Consider the following 25,445-nt stretch of genomic DNA (forward strand, 5'->3'; position numbering starts at 1 on the left):
TTAGTCTCCCTGAATGTTATGTGGTTCACTGTCCACATACCTGAAGCAGGGAAGAGGGAAACCCTGGCCTATTAAGAATTCAGTCAATCAATCAATGCTTTCTGAGTATCTGCTTTTGGCTCAATATTGGGCTAGGAGCTGCAGAAAATAGAGAAGAAAGACACTGTCTCTATCCTTAAGGGCCTTATAATCCACTGGACTAGATAAGATAGATGCATATGAAACAGAGAAAAATGTAAGAGTTTTGGTAAATCATGTGGTTTTGACTGCTAAATAAAAATGTAGAAGAGGGTAGTTAAAATAGAACTATGATAAGTCCTTGAAGGATGTAGAAGAAATAGATAAGCTGAGAACAAAGAGGAAAGGATTACAAGTCAATATATATAATGTAGATTACATATTGTAGAAGTTTGGCAGTGAAAGGAAGGAGGAAGATAGGAGAGCACCTAGAAAGGGTATCAGGGTTAAATAAAAAATGTTTCTCCTCTTTGCAGAAGGGAGAGTTATGCTGGTATAATCAATTGAAGAAAACCACGTCTTTGGGCATGGGATGATTGTGCCTCTGACTTTTCCACAAAAATTTAGGAACTTCGTCAATATCAACATTGTTCAATAAAGATCACCAAGTGAATAAGCACAAGTTCTGAAATTCAGATTGCTAAATGTGTCCACCCAAGCACTAAAATACTGGCTGATGGTACCACCTTCCCAGATCCTATAGATTACTCATACCAAGAGCCACTGTGACCTGAGTATGCTGTCACATGACAGCCAGCAAAGTGGCCTCTGCAGATTTGTAAATCTACCTACTGATTTGTAATTTAACCATCTCTACCTCTCATTAATTCATCACTGCCTTTCCTTTCTCTGGCAGCTCTAATAGCCCTTCAAGTAATCCTTGCCAAAATAATATGCCTGGTTTTCTCTCCATGTGCTCTTTCCTACTTGACTTTTCTTTTAGGCCCTAAACATAGAATTTTCTTAAGCTTTTCTCTCCTTTCCCATCCATATTCAAACCACTTGGTGGTATTTCTCTATTCTACTGTCACAAACTATTATTTCCTTTTCCTTCAACATATACTCTAAATCCTTAAACAGACATGAGGACAATAAATACAGTACAACATTGCTCTTATTAAGAAAGAAGTGGGAAAAAATAACCACCTATCTTCCTAGGAGAATTCTTACCTTTTGGCCATATCCTCTCGAGCCTTAGCTATTTCTTTTATCATTTCATTTTGTGAGGGCAATGTCTTTATCCCTAAAGAGAAAAATCAAAATTTTAAGTGTAAAATTAAAATTACCTCAGTATGAACACTAACCCTATTAACAATTACCATGCTATGGAAAATTCAAAGGAATACAGGCTAGTTGTCTGTACCAAGGAGGTTACACCTTCGCTTGATCACCTTACCCTACCACCACCAGAATATAATAATATTAACCTCAGTAGCTTACTCTTTTCTACTTTGTCTTTGGAAGATATTTCTCCTAATCTGCTTTCCACCTATACCTGCCTCCTCCCTAACATAGTCTTTCAATTGGGAAATGAAATCTGGATATGAGGAAATGATAAATGGCCTTAAAAGTATATGGAAAATGAGGTACAAAGTAAAAGGGCGGGAGAAATATGGGAAACACACCTGTACTTGTACTCTTATTAACAAAGAGGCTTTATACCACAGGGAGAAGGAAGTAAAAGTAAACTCTCAGTCCTGTTGTATGCCTACAGTTCCATGGAAGATAAGCCTTACCTTCTAAATTTTTTAATTTACTGAGAGTGAGGGGTAAGGTCAAGGGCAACTCATAATACCCAATCTTAACAGATAAATTTAAGCACCAATGAACAGTTCCAGTAGCAGGAATTTATCACCAAGGACATGGCTAGACAAAGGTAGAATAGTATTTAAGTTGACAGACAACTCTCAATTTAAATGATTAGCTTTATGCCCGGATTTACAGGCACTATGCCATGTAGAAAACTTTAGCCACACCCAACTCTAAAGTGTTACTCCACAAAATTCTGGAACGTGTAATTTTAGAATGGGAATATATCTTACCTAATACAGTCCTCTCTACAAGTACTCTCAAGTGGTTATCTCATTCCTCCTTAAATATCTCTGGTGATGGGGATCTCATCACCTGAGGAGATGATTTAATTGTTTGGCTGCTCTACTTGCTGGAACATTATTCTTTTCATTGACCCCAGAACCTGGCTCCATGCAACTGGCACCAGTGGACTTAGCTCTGCCTTCTGGGGCCAAGGAGTCTAGTATTAACAAATGACAGCGTTTGAACCATTTGAGAACAACTGTCATAACTTCTTTAAGTCTTCTCATTATTAGCCTTAAAGCCTTAATAGTACTAGTCCCCCATATAACAGGTTTCACATTCTCTGCCACGTGGTTACACTTCTCTGGGCACACTCTAGTAACTATCCTGGTGTGTCCCTCTTAAAACATGAGACTCAGAAATTCAACACTCAAGAAATAGCCTTCTGTGCTTTGCCATGTGTTCTTTTCATTTTAGCCTTGGGAATTACTATGTATGTTCATAAGTCAATGAGAAATCACTGAAATGCTTCATTCGAGGTTAATCACAGGTCTTAAGAGGCTCATGAAACGCATTTTGAGAGTTGATTTACAAATTATTTCTCATAGTACAACCATAACTTTTACTTCTCTTAACTAAAAACATTATGGAGGAAGAGGTCCATTTCCTGCCTGTGAGAGGCAGCCAATTCATCAAAAGAACCCCAACCAAACAAACAAAAAATCACTATAAATTAGATAGGTAGATAGATAGGAATGTATAAAAATGTGTACGTTATCCAATGGTGCAATTCTTTATTAATTCATTGGTACTGTTTGTTGAACTGTTTCCTCGTTCAGAGAACATGTCTTTTTTTTTTAGAAGATACTTTCATTTATTTATTTTTAATAGATCTTTATTGGAGTATAATTGCTTCACAATACTGTGTTAGTTTCTGTTGTACACAAAAGTGAATCAGCCATATGCATAAGTATGTCCCCATATCCCCTCCGTCTTGAGCCTCCCTCCCATCCTCCCTATCCCATCCCACTAGGTGGTCACAAAGCACGGAGCTGGTCTCCCTGTGATATGCTGCTGCTTCCCACTAGCTATCTGTTTTACATTCGGTAGTGTATATATGTCAATGTTACTCTCACTTCGCCCCAGCTTCCCCCTCCCACCTGGTGTACTCAAGTCCATTCTCTATGTCTACATCTTTATTCCTGCCCTGAAACTAGGAGTATCCTCCTTCCTATCTTGCTCCTTCTCTTTTTTTTTTTTTTTTGCGGTACGGGGAGCTCTCACTGCTGTGGCCTCTCCTGTTGCGGAGCACAGGCTTCGGACGCAGGCTCTGCGGCCCTGGCTGACGGGCCCAGCCACTCCGCGGCATGTGGGATCTTCCTGGACCGGGGCACGAACCCGCGTCCCCTGCATCGGCAGGCGGACTCTCAACCACTGCGCCACCAGGGAAGCCCAGCTCCTTCTCTTATATTACCAGTTTAAATCAATGGCCATAGCACCTGAGCAGATTCTTTTCTCGCTTTCATCTCCAACCTACATTCCATCCAAATCCTTTCAAATTCACCAGTGAAATTTCATTCAAATTTGTCTCCCCATATTCATTTACCTTAGTTTAAAGCCCTCATCATGTCTTACTTGGACTTTTATCACAGGCTCGAAACTGACCTATTTCCCATTTCACTCCCCTGTAACACATCTTCTGAATTACAGATCTGATTTGACTCCCCCTCTCCCACTTGAAAACCTTCAAATGTTCTCTGTTGCCTACACTGAATGTAAACTTCTTGCATGGCACCTAAGGATTTTTCTTGGCTTTGCCTCTATAGATATCTCCAGCTTCATTTTCTTTAATTCCTGTAATACTTTGTTTTCCAGAATTCTGAACTCCTTGTAGTTTTTAGGACTTGGTTTATTCAGTCATTTTTCTCTAACTTTGCATAAATATCACAAATTCTTCTCTTCTCTGTTATGGTCAAAATGTCCTTGTCCTTTTAGTAAACTCTAACTTTCCTTTACAGTGTATTTGCACTTGTAGGGAGAATTGGGTACTTATTCTTTCCTGCTCCCATAGCCAGCTCCTCTACATTGTTATTGGACCCTTGTTTAGGATATAGTAAATACCTGCTGGATGAATGAACACATTAAATGTCTGTTTACTTGTCTGTCTTCCTTGCTTGACTCTGAGTTCCATAAAGATAGGAATTTTCTATTTGGTCATATTTGCATCTCCAGCACTTAGCAGAGGGTCTGGCATATACTAAGAGGTCAGTAAATGTTAACTGAAGAATGTTGTTGAAGAACAGTGTGGAACTGAAGTTCAGAGATTTCCTAAGGGTTGCAAGACAAGGTTCAAATGGAGTGAGCCTGAATTATAACTCTGTGGAACTAAGTCTTTCAGTCGGCTCTCAGGCCTAAGACAGATTTTATTTATGTAATCCTGATTAGTCTCTGCACGTTTAATGTAAAGATAATGTTACAAGAGAAGGAGGTGTGGCTGCCTTTCTGCTCTTTCAGTCCAGTCCAGCCTTTACCATGACTGGAAATTGAGAAGGTAGTCTATAAGATGAGATCCTCAGATAAGAACTTTCTACTGTAGAGTTTAGAAAACCTTCAAAACTAAACTTGTAGTCACTGAATAGAGATGTATTAGCTACCTCCCATGTGCTAGGCACTGGTCTAGTCTTGGAAGACAAAGGCAAATAAACATGATTCTTTTATTTAAAGAGCTTTCAATATACTACAAAGAGAGGGAGGAAATAAACAGGCTTTTTCCACACAAATAATGAGTAAAGAGAAGGCATACCAGGCAGAGAGAACAACAGAAGCAAAGGCACAGGGTATAAGAGTACCTGCTGTGTTTGCTGCATAGTGGGTAAGTCATTCAGTGCATCTAGAAGATTGTAGGATGGATGGTAAAGACCTCCAAAAGATAGGCCTGAGAAAGCAGCCTGTATCCAATTTGTGGAGGAACTTGAATGCCATGCTATGACATAATGATTCCTTGTGATCCAGAGAATTGGTATCATTTCATACGGTTTGCAAGGTTTGAAAGGGAAGAAAGTTACTAAATGAAAGTGGAACACTTGCAAGGGCTCTTGAGAGGGCTACAAATGCGACAAAAGAAAACTAGATTTCTGTCAAGGCAAGCAAGTGGGTTCAGTGTTCTATAAAAGGGTGGAATATTTTCTTGACAAGAGAATAGTAATTCTAGAGAACACAGGAAGAAGGGAAATGGGGCTTGGTAGGGAAAGGACAGGCCAGGGAAGAGGACAGGCTGAGTTGGGCAGGTGTAAAAGAATGGGAGAAACTAGCTGATTCTAAGTAAGGTCTTAAAATTGGCACAGTGAAGGTAGAATTCAGAGATGAGAAAGGCAAGGATTTGGTAGGCAGTCAGTAGGGCTATGGGTAGAACAAAAAACTCAGGGTTCCTATTGGAAGTTTGATAAAGTTATAGGGATTCTCTGATGATTCCTTCCTTCCAAGTGTTAGAAGAAAGCTGGAGGAATTAGCAATAAGCTTTGCTAGCAGAGGAAACTGGGGTTTTTGTGTATTTCCCCTAAGATTCCCTAATCCTGTGGCCATGATGCAGAATCTTCCAAATACTCATTTTTCTTAATCCTCTCAATGGTTCATTTGGTCCTGGAAAAGAGTCTCAGTTGTTCTAAGTGTACTAAGATGCTGTGGCCTATTTTAATGCAACTTTTTCCTCTTATTATTTGACCCAATTAAAAGATCCAATTTATATGACTGGAATTAAGCCAACTTAATGGTTTACTTGCATTGGATTGCTGGTCCAGTGCTCAAGGAGTACATGATCTACTGGATAGAATTAAAAGGAATTAAGAAATGAAAGAATTTTGAGGAAATTTGGTAAAGTTTTTTACCTATCAGCTCTAACACCATTGCTTATTTTTTCTCTGCTACCAGGAGGATCTTTACTAGGGAAGAAGATGCTGTAATTTCAACAAGCACTTTGAATGGTTTTAATTAAACATTAGTAATGGTAGCAAATTTTATTATAACAATCATAGAATCAAAGAACTTCTTTATTAGAAGGGACCTTAAAAGTCATCTGATTTCTCCCTATTCTGAGGCTTGAATCTACTTCCTATTGGCCTGGCAAAAGTTTATTTTTAATGTTAAGCTGATATTGTACAAACCCTCAAAGTTTCACTCCTTGTTTCTAGTTCAACCCTTTGAAGAGACACTAAGGAAATAAAACCTTCTGCTTTGGGGCATCTCTTCAGATACCTGAAGGGAACTTCCCTATCTTCCCTAAATCTTATCCTCTCCAGCCACACCTCTCCAGCTCCTTTAGTTGTACTTCAAATGGCACATTTTCAAATCCCTTTACCATTCTTGTCTCTGTCCTTTTAATGTATGCCAGTTTCACTTTTAAAATATCTTTGGGTGTGGTCTGACCAGTTCAAGGAAGAACAGTTGTAAATTCCAGGACATTATGTTTTTTTAATAATGCCAGATATAGTTAAGTCTTTTGGAAGCCACATCATTCTTTTGATTCATATTGAGCCTACTATCTCAAGCCCCAAAATTTTTTCTCACATTCTCCTAACCAAAACTTTCTGAAAGAGGGAATATAAAGAGAGGAAAGTGAGAATTCAAATGGCTGAATTTTCTACATTCTGGACTAGTCTTTAACCAGGTCTTAATTTTTGGCTTAAATCAAATCACAGCACTTCTATATTTGACTTTCTCTAACTATAATGAAAGAAGATTAAATTCTTTTGCTTCACAAATATATATTAGTTGTCTCAAAACTAGATGCGTGGATTTTAAACTGGAGTGCACATTGGAATCACCTGGGGAACATTTTCTCAAGTGTGGGGCTCTTATGTCTGCCCCACCCAAGACTTATTAAATAAACAGCATAAGGCAAAGCACACCCATTTTGGGAAAACATCCTAGTAGATTCTGCTGTATGTCCGTGGTTATAAATTACTACTTTATATTCCCTCAAAAATTAATTTTTGAGCACTAATTTTGTGCCAGGCACTGTTACAATTATACATGCTGTCTCAGCTATTTATAAGCAAGAACATAAACATAATTAAACAAACCACTAAGAAATTAGATAGTCATCTTGCATGGTCACTTACCTTTAAATACTTGAGTGACCAGTGTCCGTGGAGCTCTGAAACGGGCATAACGGCACCCAAGGGCTGGATCAAGCCTATGATTGCAAGAGTTGGCTTTTCAGGTTAGGAGGGAAGACCTTTTTATACAGGGATATCTTGTTTTTGACTACTTTGACAGAATCTTCAGGAAAAGGAAAGGCAGGACTTCCCTGGTGGCGCAGCAGTTGAGAATCGGCCTGCCAGTGCAGGGGACACGGGTTCAATCCCTGGTCTGGGAAGATCCCACATGCCACAGAGACACTAACCCCGTGTACCGCACCTACTGAGCCTGCGCTCTAGAGCCCAAGAGCCACAGGTACTGAAACCCTCGCACCTAGAGCCCATGCTCCACAGCAAGAGGAGCCACCGCAATGAGAAGCCCGTGTACAGCTACAAAGAGTAGCCCCCACTCGTCGCAACTAGAGAAGGCCCTTGCGCAGCAACAGAAACCCAATGCAGCCAAAACAAAAAACAAACAAAGGGAAAGGCAAAGCTATAGCCTGTAGCAAAGATAACAGCAGCGATGTCATCCTCCCTGAAGCCATCCTCAATTATGCCCACTGTCTCTGTGAATTCCTTCACATTTGTTTTCACCTTCACCAAGCCAGAAATTATACAGTTTGGCAGATCATTTATGGTTGGTTGCTGACTCAGAGCTCTGTGAAAGATGATAAAGAAGGAAAAACGAGAGAGATCATGAGAGAGAGATCATTGCCATGTAAGTAAAATTCTACTTTGATTGAGGTGGTTAATCAATATGCCAATAGTCTCCCTTTATTCATGAAATTTGGGAAAGGTCTAATGTATACCAGCTTGATAAAGGTAAGGATCTCAGAGTAAAAGTTTGACCCTGGATGGCATTGAAAGAGAAGCTGTTGGAGAATTGAGGGAAGGATTATTTTATTTGAAGAGTACATGCATGGTTTCTCAAGGCCTAATAAAGCTCTCAGTGATATGATAAGTCCACAGTCTAGTAGCTTCTACCCATATATCAAGAAATCTGCAGAACTGGACTATCAGCATTCTGTTGAGTCTTTTTTCCTCTTCAAAGGCCCAAGAGCCAGGCTTGGACCATCATTTTCCAAAAGGTATAATAAATTGCATGTGTATAGTGACTTACAGTTATAAATTGACTTTACGTACATAAACGTATTTGAGTCTCACGCAAACCCAACGAAGGAAACAGGACAGTTGTCATTATCCTGGTTTTATAGATGAGGAAACTGAGGCCTGAAGAAGTTAAGTGGCTTGCCCAAGGTCACACAGCCTAGGATTTTAGGATTTATTTCAAAATGTTTTTTTATTAACTCTCTTGAGCTCCTCTGGGCATGGTAAGTAGTATTTCCTACAAATAGCATAGGATAAGGTGAAGAATCTTGGACCTTTCTAAAAGCAGTGTGAATCCTTGGATCCTGTGTTAACAGCTCTGAGAATCCTCAGCCCATCATGTTCAGACAGAGCTGGCCTCTTCTTAGGAACAAGATATGTTTAAACAGTATTACTGGTTTGCTGTATTATTCCATATAACCTCAATATATTTTGTGATCACCAAAGTTATGGATGCTACAGTTTGCATAATTGGGTGAAATAGATGCCTGAAAGCTTGTTGGCAGACACAGTCTCAATATATCACCCCACTGATTAATTTCAAAGGAAAATATATCTTTACAGTAAAGAAACCTAGTAGATACCACCTAATCCAGTGATCGAATTTTACATCATTAATACGCAATGAGCTGCTATCATACAGCTCCTGATGTGATCCACCAAGAAGGCACAACATAACATATGAGTATTCACACCAAGACTGTTTAACCTAAATATAATAGAGGAAGAACAGCTGTGAAAGTCCAAATTTAGAGACTTTTGCAAAATAAATGGCTTCAATTCTCAAATAAACGAAAATCCATGTCAAAAAAATAGAGAATTATTTCATATTGAGAGATTAAAGAGGTATGCCAACTAAATGCAATGGTGTAATGCCTGACAGAATCCTGGATTTAAAACTTAAAAAGCCACAGGGAATTCCGTGGCAGTCCAGTGGTTAGGACTCCACACTTTAAGCCACACGGCATGGCCAAAAATAAAGAAAAGCTACAAATATTATTGAAACAATTTGGGAAATTTGAATATGCGGTATATTAGATAATGGTATTTTTATCAATGTTAAATTTACTAAGTGTGATAATTATGTTTATGTAAAGAATGCCCTTTTTCTTAGGCAATATATGCTAAAGAATGTAGGGTAAACTGTCTTATTGGCTGCAACTTACTCTCGACTGGTTCAGAAAACAAAATGTATGAATACATGTATATATATATATGGATGCTATATATATATGGATCTGTCTATCTCCAGAGAGAGGGAGAGAGAGAAAGCAAATATAGTAAACTGTGAATAATAGGTGAATCTAAGTGAAGGGTATATGGGTGCTTATTGCACTCACTATTTTATAGGAAGTAAATCTAAACATTGGACATCCCCGGTGGTGCAGGGACACGGGCATGTGGTTTCAAGCCTGGGAAGATCCCACATGCCGCAGAGCAACAAAGCCCGTGTGCCACAGCTACTGAGCCTGCACTCTGGAGCCCTCCAGCCACAACTACTGAGCCCACGTGCTGCAACTACCAAAGCCTGCGCGCCTACACCTGTGCTCCGCAACAAGAAGCCACTGCAATGAGAAGCCCGCGCACCGAAACGAAAAGTAGCCCCCGCTCGCCGCAGCTAGAGAAAGCTCATGCGCAGCAACGAAGACCCAACACAGCCAAAAATAAATACATAATTTAATAAGAATAAAATAAAATAAAAGTTGAAAGAGAAAACAGCATTTAAAATCAACCTCTGGAAATGCTATCACAGTCTACCTTGTAGGCTCTGTGAAGACTCCTATCCTTGAAACGCTCATAGGACTCCATGCATTTCTTAATCATGTTCTATTCTCTGTCTTCTTTTTTTTTAATTTTCTTTTAATTTTCTTTATTATTTTTTCTGTGGTACGCGGGCCTCTCACTGTTTTGGCCTCTCCCGTTGCGGTGCACAGGCTCCGGACGTGCAGGCCCAGTGGCCATGGCTCACAGGCCTAGCCCCTCCGCGGCATGTGGGATCTTCCCAGACCGGGACACGAACCCGTGTCCCCTGCATCGGCAGGCCTACTCGCAACCACTGCGCCACCAGGGAAGCCCTGTCTGTCTTCTTGTTAGAGTATTAAAGTAAATATCCATTTCTCCAGTCTGTCATTTATTACTTGTGTGATCTTGGGCAAATTAGGTTCTCTAAGTGTCAATTTTTATATTTGCAAAATGGAGATCAAAATAGTACCAACCTATAGGGCTGTTGTGAGGATTAAATGAGATAACACGTGTAACATTTAGCACCGTGCTTGTCTTATATTAAGTCCTCAAAAAGGTAGGGTGTTATTATTACTATTAGTATTACTATTAGGTCTTTAGTCTCAGTATTCTCACGCCAATATAATGCTTGGCTCATGACAGATGCTCAGTTGTTTGTTGGATGAATGGATGAACCATTTTGTTGTTGCTATTGGGCATCATGTAAAAGGAGCTGGTACCTCAGGGAACGATAAAATGGTTAATGCCAAGGAGAATTATAGCCTGAAAATTATAGACCAGTAGATCTTGGACTTCTGTGGGGGAAAGGTAGAAATCTAATCTCAGATTCTGTGGACATGCTTAATGTAAACATAGAGGTAACCGTACTATTAGCCTATGTGAACAGTCCTTATTCTTTGCCTTGGCTGTTACTGCCCACCTCCCAGCCTGGGAACATACCTGTGTTTAGGCTTCAGGCCAAACAGTTCATGATCAAACCTTTGGTTCATCTTTTTTTCCAAAAATATATTTGCTAATGATTGACCACAAATCTTAAAATATTTAAATCGAGAAGTCAACAACACATCAAAAGGATATCCATAGTCTCTGACACGATTGAAGATCCAAGCCCCTCTTCTGGTGCTGAGGAAAACCTGAGGCATGGGGAAAGAATGTTTGTTTTTGCCATTCTCTGACTCATTTCTCTGAAGGAATGGGAACCCAGTTTCTTCAAGATGAAGTTCAGACTCATTAGTCTGGCTTTTTATTCCCTGGTAATATATATATTTTAAAATTTCCTGCCATTTTCTTGTCAAACACTAAGCTTACAATTAAATTGGTGTAGTCACTGACCAAGACTATGTCTTGCTCTGAACTACCAGTGCATTTCTGTTTAATGTCATTATGCCTCCCTGAAAAGCTTAATTCTCCAAAGCCTATTAATTTTTCAGATCCAGATCAAGTCTCCCTCCTCCATGAAGATACCACTGACTGTTCTGGCTGATAATTTTCTCTCCATCTTCTGAACTTCTCTAGCACTTGTCACCTGTCCAACTCATTTAAAATCATGGAACAGTAAAGCTGAAAGCAACTGGACATCATTAATCCAAAACCTTCAGTCTTTATTTTGCCTTTGACATTGTTTACATTATTACAAAAAATTATTTATATTGACATGTAACATTATATATTCTTATTTTTTATCTTTCCAAATGTGTTTTCTCCAAGGTGGGAGGTAGAGCATATGCATCCTTTAGTCACCAACCTATCATCAGCATCACTTCCTTTTATTGAGAATTGTAACCTGTAAATCGCTGTACTAGGTCCTTTATCTATATTTTTATTTGATCAATACAACAACCTCTTGAGGTAGGTATTGTTATGTCCTTTATATGGGTGAGGAGAATGGAGAGGATGAATAACTTGCCTGAGGTCATATAACACTAAGTGGTAGAGCTGAATTTCCTACCTAGGTCTGACTGACTCCAAAGCCTGTGCTTAAGTAATGTTTCATCGATTATTTAAGGGAAAAACTGAAGATTGCAAATAGCACAAAGGGAGCTGGTCCGTCTTTCTGTTATCTGCTGGCTAAAGTCCACATTCAGAGCTGATAAAAAGTTTGGTATTCAACTACCTGGCAAAAGCATCACTTTATATTATAAAACTCTCTGGAGATAGTTTCCCGGGTTGTAAGCTATATAAGTACATTGTTTTATGGTGTTTTGTCTTAACACTTCGTGTTAAAATGTGACCTGTCTATAGAGGGCTAATCATGTACTTCATACATATATTCTCACCGATGGTGACCTTAAACTCTACCATAATTAAGCACTTTTACGTGTCACCGTTGAAAGAGCCTGCGTGGTCTTAGGAATCAGTGGCTTTTTGTGCACTCTATATAACTTTTAACATATAAGTTATGAGTAATGTAAATGCTCAGAGCTTTAATTAAAAAGTTCTCTGTGTATAAAATAGTGACAAAAATACATACGTCACAAAGCTTTTTCAGACACAGCTACCTTACCTACACCCGCTCCTGCTGCCTTGTTCTTTGGCAATTTACAATTCCTCAGTGCTTGTAAGGCCCAGCTCCTCTACAGCTGACCATTTAACAAGCCAATGGTATTAAAGAAAGCTCATGCCTTCGGTCCCCACCACATACCTTGTACATTCTTTTATCATAGCACCCATACCCTTTATTGTTTATATACCTATTTCCTAATAAATGCTTGTTGAATTAATTTGTGGAGTAATATATGAAATCAGTTTTGTGGTGATCAATGGGGATAGACTGAGAGGAAGTGTTACTGAATGGAGTTTGTGGGTAAAGTTCATTTAACAAAGTTGTGGCATTAAACTTCTATTTTTAAAAATAATTTAAAAACAATTTGTGGAGAAGCACAGCTTAAAGTTACTGAAGAACAACCAGGCATTTACCTATTGCCAATAAAGTTGTGATTCAATAAATATATGAATAACAAAATATATCAATAATGCCTTTTTATTTAATAATGTCTTTTTCTAGGAATTTATAATGAAAATACTTCCTTCCCAGTTCAAAATCTATCATACAAAAAATAATACAAACCAAAAAACGCAAAGATATAGAAACTGCTTTAGAGTGAATGTTATTCTGTGTTACCTAATTGTATGCAAAGGCTGGAGAGAGCTGCTTGTATGTGCTACAATGTGGTGGTTGCTTTTCATACTGATATCCATGTTGTCTTTTTTTTTTTTTTTTTTGGGATTAAAGACCTGATGAGAGTTCACTTTAATGCAATTGACTAGGAAATTTGATTGTTTCAGTCACATAACATTTTAAGATAATAACTGGAATTATGACTAATTACATTATAACAAGACATATCATGGACGCCAAAGACATTGAAAAATTTCTAGGAACTTCATACAATTTTGGAAACATATTAATAACATATATCCATAAAAATATAAAGTAAAGAAGATTAAACATTGCTTCTTTTTTCCTCAAGAAACTGTAAATAAAATTTAATAGGGTATCATGTAGCCAGAAGGAGGCAGTGCCCCATTTAGAGGAGTGATTGTTATGTCAAAGTGATCTCCTACAGGGAACTCATTAGACTGCAGGGTTACAGAATCATCAGTCTTCTTTCTCCTAGACATGGTACTGCCAGTCTTCTTATTTGATAGCTGAATGTTTTAAGTGCCATAAAAGAATCACAGGATTTATCTATGTACCCTTTCTAGCTCCTGGGTAGATTTCTTTTACTAAACTAGTCAGTTTGTTCAAGGTTGCATTCAACCAAGTGTACCACTGTAGCTCACTGGATTGTACATTTCTGCAGGAGGACGTGTCCATTCCGTGATGGGAGACATTGCTGGTGGTGAAGACACACAGCAGCAGCAGGTACGTCTTCTCCTTTTTCTTTTTTATAATAGACCTTTATTGGAGTATAATTGCTTCACAATACCGTGTTAGTTTCTGTTGCACACCAAAGTGAATCAGCCATATGCATACGGATGTCCCCATATCTCCTCCCTCTTGAGTCTCCCTCCCATCCTCCCTATCCCACCCCTCTAGGTGGTCACAAAGCACTGAGCTGATCTCCCTGTGCTATGCTGCTGCTTCCCACTAGCTAACTATTTTACATTCGGTAGTGTATATATGTTGATGCTACTCTCACTTCGCCCCAGCTTCCCCCTCTTACCCTGTGTCATCAACATCCTCTATGTCTACATCTTTATTCCTGCCCTGCAACTAGGTTCATTAGTACCATTTTTTTTTTTTTTTAGATTCCATATATATGCATTAGCATATGGTATTTGTTTTTCTCTTTCTGACTTACTTCACTCTGTATGACAGACCCTAGGTCCATCCACCTCACTACAAATGACTCAATTTCATTTCTCTTTATGGTGAGTAATACTCCATTGTATATATGTGCCACATCTTCTTTATCCATTCATCTGTCGATAGACACCTAGGTTGCTTCCATGTCCTGGCTATTGTAAATAGTGCTGCAATGAACATTGTGGTACATGACTCTTTTTGAACTATGGTTTTCTCACAGTATATGCCCTGTAGTGGGATTGTTGTCTTTAGGAGGATTAGATTGCTTCTTTTTTCCATTTGGGGAGTAAAGAAGACAATTCCCCCACCATCCTAGGAGTGAAAAGCTTTCAATGACTGAGTACACTTTCCTTCAGATAAGAGCATTATCACTTCTACTGGCCAACAGGTGATCCACACTCTGAATGCTGCATTCTAACAAGCTCTCCCAGCAATCACCTGGTCTTCTTAAAAGCCAGAGGCAGACTCTGAAGAGACAGCTGAGTGAGATTATGAGCACAGTTTGTGGTCATGACCAAATTCCTTAGTGTGAGGCCAAGTGAATAATGGGAATCTAACTTGTAACCTTGGCTCCATCACATCATCAATCAAAATGTTGCCAACTGAGGCAGTGAAACCAAGCCCTGCATTTGCCATTGGCACTGATGGGCTGTGTGCAGGTATCCATACACTCTGCTGCGTCCACCTGCAGCTTCCTTGGTGAAGCAAAGTAAATAATTCACTAATTAAAACCTGTTTGGCTGTGTGGCCAATTTCCACAGCCAGATCGCTTCCAGAATTCCCAATGCCAATTATAATGACTCTCTTTCTGGTGAAACTCTCTGGATTATTATAATCTTGACTATGAAAGTATTGTACTTTGAACTTCTCAATTCCTGCAAGAGAAGGGAAAATAATTACTGGGTGATGGTTTATCTGATATCATTTGTTAAATCATTCATTTTTTTTGCAGTGTGTAGAGTTTATGCATATATTCTCTGTATGTTCTCCTTTTACTCAGGTGCACTGTTGCCTTTCTGAATATTTTTGCCTGTTTTCTTTTCCCATCACCTCAGAGTGGAACCTTGTGATTTCCTTTTCATAAGTAGTCTGCTGAACTCAGGATCTGTTAGCATTTTAGACCCGTGGGCTCACAAATCCAAACTGCTTCAGAAAACCTCCATTCTCTTTTGCCTTTTCATCCTCTATTTTTTTAAATTGAAGTGTAGTTGACTTATAATATTATAGCAGTTTCAGATGTACAGCATAGGAACTTGATATTTTTGTAGATTATGCAACATACAAAGTTATTACAATGTTACCGTCTTTTGACTATATTCCTTGTGCTGTATATTACAACCATGTGACTGATTTATTTTATAACTGGTAGTTTGTATCTCTTAATCCCCTTCACCTATTTTGCCCATCCCCCACCCCCTTTTCATCTTCTCTAAATACCTACTTCCATTCCAATGAGAGTATATATGTTTTTACATACTCTAGAGTATGCATAGAGTAGTTTTTTCCCCTCAAAATGAAAATCCAGGCCAAAGACTGTAATTAAACTCTTTCTTTAAGCTTTCTTTATTTTCTTCCTTAGAAACTCGATATTTCTGTTTGTTACTTCAATTGCTAAAAAAGCCTTCATTCAACCTAATGCAGATCAACTCTTATTATCCCTAGGAAAACTAAAATCATTGTGAAACTAAATATAGAGCCTTCTAATTTTCCTCTAGTCCCCCAAATTACTGTTATCTCTACCTCCTAAATAGCATTAATACAAGTTACCCCAACATCTTTCAGGAGAATATGCAGAATTAGGATAAGCCTTATTTCATCCCAAGGTAGGAATCACTCAGACAACAATCCTCCCATTCTTTAGGGATCAGGTCACAGGCATAGTCCAAGTGTCTTCCTTCCTTGTAGGCTACTTACTAGGAAAGCTTTCCAAGGGTAAGTGAGCATTGGTGTGATGGCCAATGCAAACCATAACTCCATCGAAGACATTCACCTCCTTTTTCCCTTCAGATACCGTGACCACCTCCCATTGGCCTGAAGTGGAGAAATCAGGCTGCTTCTTCACACTGCACACAGTGGTCTAAAAAGAAAAGGGGTAGCCACAGGGCACTATAACCACAGCCTATATAGTGGACATCTTCCCTGACAGGACTGTCCTTGCAGAGGGTAAACAAACGGCTGATACCACATAACAGGCTCATGCAGGGGTATTTGATTTTCATACTCCACAAATCAGAACTTTTTTGTTTGGGGCTGTGGTCAGAGTGAGAAAACTTCCATGAGGCAAGCTAAATAAAACAGAGTTGGCAGACTAATGTTGCACTCTCCTCTGCTTCTAGAGAAGTGCAAATTACTAGTTCTCTGGACCATACCCTAGGGCAATGTGATACTTGAATAAAGTTTGGGCTTCTCTTGTGCTTCTGAGACACTCCATGCACGAAATGCCTATTCCTCCCCCATACCCCCAGACATCCTGAGACCCTCTGATGCCTTCTTACCGCAAGTCCTGTTCTCACTGTCTGGCCTTAAACTTGTGACTGAGCTAGAGGGCTCCCTTTCCTAATAGAGTAGAAAAACATCTCAGTGACTCATATTTTATGTAAATGAACCTCTCTGACTCCCATAAATGCCCATTTTTTGTAACTATAAAGAAAGAAGATGTGAGATGGGATAGTCAGTGGCACAATTTTTAGCTTTAAAAAATAGTAATAAATATGGGTTACTCTACCCAGCTTAAGGAAACATAAAGAATGTGTTCTATGTGCTTCTGGGTTTATGACCCTAATGTCTTGGTTGACTAATAGAGATACCCCCTTGTATACCCGAGCCATCCTATACTATTTATTGTTCTTCTCTATCATGTTCTTACTTTTACACAGGCTGGTGCTTCTGCCTGGATCATCCTTTTATTCTTTCTTCATTTGGAGATACTCACCCTTCAACATTTAGCTTGGTATTATCTCCTCTAAGAAAATTTCCCTGGTGCCTGATGCCTCATGCCCTGATGGGTTAAGTGTCCCTCCTCTGAGCTGCAATGAATAGATTTCAGTGGCCTTTATCACTCTGTAACTCTTTATTTTTAATAATTATGCTTACAATTAAATTTCATTTTTCTGTCTCCTTAACTAGACTGTGAAATCACTAATTTTTTGTTTTTGTGTCTTCAGTGCTTAGTATGGTAACAAACCTGTTCAATAAGCATTTAAAGAAGTGAAGAGAAGCACCACTAGGCTGTAAATGACTGACTTTGGAAGTCATCACTGGATACTGCCATTTTAATTTTGTTGTTAAAGAGAAAGGGTCATGATTTAGAAGAATGATCAGAAGGTAGAAGATTTGGGCTTTTTGCCAGCTGTCAGAGTATTGATTCTTTTATGGTCATGGTTTAGAATGATAGGAATATCACAGAAGACTTTACAGCAGGAAAGAACCCGTGAAGTGATCTAGTACAGGCATCTTGTTTTACAAATAAACTGAAGGCACATCGGCATTGAGGAACTTACTTGTCTGAAGTCACAAGTTGATTAGTGGTAGAGCAAAGACTAGAACTCAAGTTTTTGCTTCCCAATTCAGTGTTCCTCCCTCTACACCAGCATTAACTTATTTATTCCCTCATAACTTTTCAATACCTACTTCACTGGGTTGTTGATCACATAAATAATGCACTGGAAAGTACTTCAGAAAGTATAAAAGGGCTAAGCAGCAAGTTGTGGAAACAGAAGGTTTTAAAGTTCCCATACCTGTCAGTTCCCCTCATTGTTTTATTGTAATCAAATGATATAGAATGAAGGCAATGAAATGAAGGTGGCTTCCTGGATCTGCAGTCAAAATACATAGAAGAGGGACCTTTCCATGAATATTTTGAGGCACAGGGAAGACACAGAGTGGAGTTTGGATAGGATAGATACATGAGCATATCAAACCAATCTACGCACTGGTAAATAAGACCAGTTATTCATTTACTTGACAAACAACTCAGAACACAGAGATACCCATGAAATTCCCTACCTTAAATCGAATGTACTTTAGAAGGTCAAATTCATTGGCATACATCCTGAAATACTCCAGGACCTGGGAGTTGTGCATGAAGTTAGGATAGTGATCTGGGATGGGATAGTCACTGAAGCACATCATCTCCTTAGAAGTGTTGATGATTACTGACTTGTAAATAGTGGCCCTTTCTACTTCAGGTTCTTCCTGCAGTAAATAAAAAGCATTCATGGCAACTTGAGAATTAAGGTCATGGTTTATAAACAGCCAACAAACATTTGAAAAAGTTTTCTGAAAGAAATGCCAATTAAAAAAAAGTCCCCTCCCCACAACCCTTCACATCTCCCAGTATTTGTGCCCTTGTGCAGTCTCTTCCCCTTGAATCTAAGTTGTCTTTATGACTTGCTTTTGACCAACAGCATGCAGTTGGAATGATACTGAATGGCTTCCAAGACTAAGTGATAGGTAGTCTTGCAGCTTCTGTCTGGGTCTCTTAGAAAGCTTGCTCTGGTGGAAGTCATCAGCCACGTAAGAAGTCCAGCTACCCTGAGACCACCATCCTGTGAGGAAGCCTGAGCTAGCCAGATGAAGAGCATGTTTGGGATAGAGAGATGTGCAGCCAGCCCCCAGAAGGTCTAGTTATCCCAGCTGACGTTCTAAATATGTGAGCAGAGGGGTCATGGCACACGTCCAGTCCCAGCTGTCACCTGATTGCCATGACATAAGACTCCAAGTGAGACTGCCCATCTGAGTAATAGTCTTTTAAATAGTATATATATTTCAAAGCCTTGGGAAGTTTCAAGGGTTTCATACACTTGCCACATTGTTCTCCAGGAAACACTGTACTAACTTACATCCTGTCCACTATGTGTTCTCATTTTACCTTGTTTTTACTAATTTAAAAGACAATTACTCAGTGTCAGCAAAAATGAGGTGAAATGAGATCTTAGTACAATGTTTTCTGGACAGCAATGTGGCAAGAATATGAAACCCTTGCAACCTAGCCTTTTAAAGAAAGATTCAGCATTGTAGACAAAGATTTACGTTAAAGGATGTTAATGACAGCATTATTTATAACATAAAAAAGAAATAAGTTAAATGCCTGCAATATTGTGATTTATAGGAAATATATATTTGGTTATCCAGATGGTCAAAATATATTTCTCATATATATTTGGTCTTTCTCCACAGTTCCTGGCTCAGAGCTCCCAGTACTCTCCTAATTTCCTAACTGTTGAGAGTGATAAAAAGTGCCCTTTGTTATGTTAATATGCTGACTTTTAGAAAGCAAATAAGGATGGGGGCTGGTTACCAATGGAGCAAACCCTGTAATTAGAGGGTTGTAACTTTCAGTTACCTATCCCCTGACCTCTGGGGAGGCAACAGGGGCTGGAAGTTGAATCAATAGCAGTGCCCAGTGATTTAATCAATCATTCATGCCTATTTCATAAAAATTCATGCCTATTTCAAAAAAAAGTCTCCATAAAAATCCAAAAGTGTGGGGTTCAGTGAACTCCCGGGATGGTGAACTGAAGAGGTTAGGGGAGAGCGGTGTGCCTGAGAGGGCATGGAAGCTCAGTGTGCTTTCCCCTGTGCATCTCTTCCATTTGGTTGTTCCTGAGTTATATTCTTTTATAACAAACCAGTAATCTAGTGAGTAAATGGGTTTCCTGTGTTCTGTGAGCTGCTTTAGCAAATTAATCAAACCCAGGGAAGGGGTTGTGGGAATTTCTGATTTATAGTCAGTTGGTTAGAAGCATAGGTAACAACCTGGCCTTGAGAATGGCATCTGAAGTCCAAATCCAAGGAGGGGGTCGTTGGAACCTCCAATCTGTAGGTGGTTGTTCAGAAGCCCAGGTAATAACCAGGGCTTATGACTGGTGTCTGAAGTGGGTTCGAGGGGGCAGTCCTGTAGGACTGAGCCCTCAATTTGTGGAATCTGATGTTATATCTGGGTAGGTAAGCATCAGAACTGAGTTGAATTCTTGAACATCCTGCTAGTGTTTGAGAATTGTTTGCTGGTATCTGCGCACCACCCCCTGCCCACGCACATACACACACATTGGCATTGGTCTCAGAACCATTTAATGCCCAACAAAATACTCTGTAATTTGAGAACCACTGCTCCAGATCCTTGTTACCTAAAGTATGATCTGTGGACTAGCTGTAGGGACATCACTTGGGAGACTGGTAGAAATGCAGAATCTCAGGCCCCATCCCAGACCTACTGCATCAGAATCTGCCTTTTAGCAAAATCCTCAAGTGATTCAGATGCATCTGAAAGCTGAGAAGCATTGCTCTAGCTGACATTAAACCCCAGTTCACTGTTCTTTCCCCATCAAGGTTATCTTCTTTGCTTCCTCAAAAACTTCTACTAACTACCTCATGGGGGTGTTGTAGTGATCACATAAAATAGCGCCATAGCTACCCAGATTGTTATGTTAGCCTCTCACTGAGATATCATAAACAATGACTTTTCAACTATATTAGAAGTTTTAAAAATTGTTTTGATTATGGAAAATTACCTTAACCAACTTGGACCCCCTCTTCTCTTTTTATTCCAGAAAAAGATATATGGATGTTACTGAACATTAAATGGCCACAAAGGAGAGTGTTCATTGGTTTTGCCCACATTAGAGATGATTTTCCTTCCATTTATAGAGAAGAAATTTTCAGTTTCAGAATGCTGAATAGATCATTCCCATTTCTCTAACGCATACTTCAAGATCTCATTCCCTTTGGCTGCTAATGATGTTTTCACAAGTCTTTTCTAATCTACCTATCTATTTCAACCAAAGTATTCTTTCTAGGGTATGGTTGTATCTCTGCCCTAATTAAAATTTTGGATGCTCCCCCATTTTCTCTAGTTTATATTTTTCAGCTTAGGATTCAAAGACCTCCTTAATGTCTTAGAGTCTATTCTTTATCTCCCCAACTAGATTGTAAGCCCCTTGACTTGTATGCATGATCTTCCCCACAGCATATAAAATTATAAATAGCCCTTAGTAGATACTTAATAGATGTATGTTGAATTATATTGAGAAAGATACATATAGAAAAAGGAAGTAAATTTCACAAAATGCATAACAAACTAACGAAATACATAAAAATTCATTTCAAAAGCAGCTAAATGAGATGTTTTTATCTTATTCACAAGAATTGGTTATACAGAAAACTGAAAAATAATATAAAAACAAATGCATAAAGATATTCATTTTGTATTATTTAAAATAGCAATGAATTAGAAACCACTTATTGTAAAATGCCCCCCCCAATAGGCAAGTTATGTTATCTCAATATGATGCGGAATTTGTCTCCATGCCACTCCTTAAGTATCCTGCTAAATTCACAGCTCATCCTTTCACCCCACTACTTAATGGCTTCGACTGATTCCATTTGGAAAACCAAATTTCTTATTTTGAAATTCACCATATTTCACAATCTATCCCAATCCACCTTTGTATCTTCACTTAGTGCTCTCCTCAATTAATTTCAAGCTTCTGAGTCATTAAATTGTTGTTGAAACTTTCCAGACTCTTTCAAAACTTTAAACTTTTGTAACACTACAGTACTGCATCTTCATTTGGAAAATTCGTATCTATCATTCAAGAGTCACATCAAATTTCACTTCTTTGGTGAAATATTTCTTGTTCTCTCCACAGAGTTAAATGCCCCATTCAACCTCCAAGCTGCCAAAACTTTCTGCTCATATTGCCATCAAGGCAACTTAGAACACACAATATTCTGAATTTGTTTCTATGACTGTGAGGTACCCGGAAGTAGTAATGGGTTTTATTTTTTGTATCTCTATCATCAACATAGTACCTGATGTATAGTGAATGGTTAATAAATACTTTGAAATGAATTAATGAGTGAATTAAAGAGATTGAATTTGGAGACACTTAAAACTATGATTTTGAAATCTGTGTAGGAATGAATATTGAAAATGGCCTATGATATAAATTTAAGTGGAAAAAGTAATATTATAAAATGAAGGTCACATTCTAATCACCAAATATATAATATTATGTGTTCCTGGGGCAATTGTATACCTATGTCTACCCATGTTTATATAATTACACACTGTATAATCTCTCCCCTGTTATACGAGTATATTTTATTTATTTATTTTTAATTTTTTATTTATTTATTTATTTTTGCGGTACGCAGGCCTCTCACCGCTGTGTTCTCTCCTGTTGAGGAGCACAGGCTTCGGATGCACAGGCTCAGTGGCCGTGGCTCATGGGCCCAGCGGCTCCGCGGCATGTGGGATCTTCTTAGACCGGGGCACGAACCTGTGTCCCCTGCCTCGGCAGGCGGACTTTCAACCACTGCGCCACCAGGGAAGCCCTATTTTATTTATTTTAAATCAATAAAACTTAAAAATAGGAAAAACAAATTGATTTATTAAGGAGGTATGCTTTTTTCTTTATTTTTGTAAAAATGTTGTTTATATAACACCTTCATGATAAAAAACTTTAGCAAACTAGGAATAGAGGGAAATATCTTCAATTTGATAAAGAACATCTACAAAATACCTGCAGCTAATAGCATACTTAATAGCGAGAAAATGGACAATGTCCCCGTAACACTGAGAACAAGTTAAGGACAGCCTGTCTTACCACTTCTATTCAGCACTGTACTAGAAATCCTAACTAATGTAATAAGATAAGAAATGGAAATAAAAGTATACAGCCTAGTAAGGAATAAATAAATGATTTTTATTCACAGATGATATGACTTTCTAGGTAGAAAATCCCAAAGAACTAAAAAAAAAAAATTCCTGAAACTAATAAGCAATTATAGCAGTGTTGCAGGATACAAGGTTAATATACAAAAGTCACTTACTTTCCTATATACCAGAAATGAAAACTTGGACTTTGACATACAGTACTATTTATAATAACACCCCCCAAATTAAGTGCTTAGGAACAATCTAACAAAATATGTATGAGACTTATATGCAGATACCATAAAACAGAGAAGAAGAAAAACAAAGATATAAATAAATGGAAAGATATGCTGTGCTCATAGATTGGAAGACTCAGGATTGTTAAGATGTTAGTTTTCCCAGCTTGATCTGTAGCTTCAACGCAATCCCAACCAACATCCCAGCTAGCTATTTTGTAGATATTGACAAACTGATTCTAAAATTTATGTGGAAAGAAAAAAGGCCTAGAATAGCCAACTTTGTCCTTAAGTGTGGACTGTGCATAGTAACTTTCTTCCAAAGAGTATAGTATGGGCTTCCCTGATGGTGCAGTGGTTGAGAGTCCACCTGCCGATGCAGGGGACACGGGTTCATGCCCTGGTCTGGGAGGATCCCACATGCCGCAGAGTGGCTAGGCCCATGAGCTGTGGCCGCTGAGCCTGCACGTCTGGAGCCTGTGCTCTGCAATGGCAGAGGCCCGTGTACCACAAAAAACAAAAAACAAAACAAAGAGTATAGTATGACAAGGGAGAAAAAGAGAGCAACTTTACAGTGGTAAACCCTGTTTGCCAGGTTGTCAAGGTTAACATAAATCAATGTGATCAGTTTGATAGCATGTACCATTGATGTGATGTGATGAGAATAGCACTTTGCCTCTACGGTCTTCCTCCCCAAAATTCATAACCCCAGTGTAACCATGATGAAAACGTTAGAAAAATCCCAGTTGAGGGGCATTCTATAAAATACCTAACCAGTAATCCTCAAAACTGTCAATGTCATCAAAAACAAAGAAAGTCTGAGAAATTGTCACATCCAAGAGGAGCCTAAGGAGACATGACAACTACATGTAATGTGTTGTCCTGGATGGGAACACCTGGAACAGGAAAAGGCCATTAGGAAAAAACCTAAGTAAATCTGAATAAAGCATGGACTTCAATTAACAATAATATATCAATATTGGTTCATTAATTAGGACAAATGTGTCATACTAATGTAAGCTGTTAATAATATCTGGGAGATTGGTTCAAGATGGTGTAGTAGAAGGACGTGTGCTCACTCCCTCTTATGAGAGCACTGGAATCACAACTAACTGCTGAAAAATCATCGACAGGAAGACACTGGAACTCACCAAAAAAGATACCCCACATCCAAAGACAAAGGAGAAGCCACAATGAGATGGTAGGAGGGGCGCAATCACAATAAAATCAAATCCCATAACTGCTGGGTGGGTGACTCACAAACGGGAGAACACTTATATCACAGAAGTCCACCCACTGGAGTGAAGGTTCTGAGCCCCACATCAGGCTTCCCAACCTGGGGATCTGGCAACGGGAGGAGGAATTCCTAGAGAATCAAACTTTGAAGACTAGCAGGATTTGATTGCAGGACTTTGACAGGACTGGGGGAAACAGAGACTCCATTCTTGGAGGGCACATACAAAGTAGTGTGTGCAATGGGATCCAGGGGAAGAAGCAGTGACCCCGTAGGAGACTGAACCAGACCTACCTGCTAGTGTGGAGGGTCTCCTGCAGAGGCAGGGGTGGCTGTGGTTCACCGTGTGGACAAGGACACTGGCAGCAGAATTTCTGGAAGTACTCCTTGGTGTGAGCCCTCCCAGAGTCTGCCATTAGCCCCACCAAAGAGCTGGGTAGGCTCCAGTGTTGGGTCGCCACAGGCCAAACAACAAACAGGGAGGGAACACAGCCCCATCCATCAGCAGACAAGCAGATTAAAGTTGTACTGAGCTCTGCGCAACAGAGCAACACCCAGCTCTATCCACCACCAGTCCCTCCCATGAGGAAACTTGCACAAGCCTCTTAGATAGCCTCATCCACCAGAGGGCAGACAACAGAAGCAAGAAGAACTACAGTCCTGCAGCGTGTGGAACAAAAACCACATTCACAGAAAGATAAACAAGATGAAAAGGCAGAGGGCTATGTACCAGATGAAGGAACAAGATAAAACCCCAGAAAAACAATTAAATGAATTGGAGATAGGCAACCTTCCAGAAAAAGAATTGGGAATAATGATAGTGAAGATGATCCAGGACCTCGGAAAATGAATGGAGGCAAAGATGAACAAGATGCAAGAAATGTTTAACAAGCACCTAGAAGAATTAAAGAACAAACAAACAGAGATGAACAATACAACAACTGAAATGAAAAATACACTAGAAGGAATC

At 39.1% G+C, this 25,445-nt stretch overlaps 1 pseudogene across 1 annotated transcript; it reads right to left on the reverse strand.

Moving 5' to 3' along the window:
* On the reverse strand, window positions 1-24,900 carry LOC309839065 (flavin-containing monooxygenase 5-like; annotated as a pseudogene). Its single transcript has 9 exons — window positions 24,770-24,900; window positions 18,352-18,540; window positions 16,261-16,423; window positions 15,079-15,221; window positions 10,977-11,170; window positions 7,665-7,845; window positions 7,170-7,336; window positions 1,189-1,261; window positions 1-40 (listed from the first exon to the last, which is right to left on the reverse strand). The product of its transcript is annotated as a flavin-containing monooxygenase 5-like (transcript).
* Between the last annotated feature and the right edge of the window lie 545 nt (window positions 24,901-25,445).

The sequence above is a fragment of the Grampus griseus genome (assembly GCF_964374135.1).
Source record: "Grampus griseus genome assembly, chromosome: 1".
Lineage (NCBI taxonomy): Eukaryota > Metazoa > Chordata > Mammalia > Artiodactyla > Delphinidae > Grampus > Grampus griseus.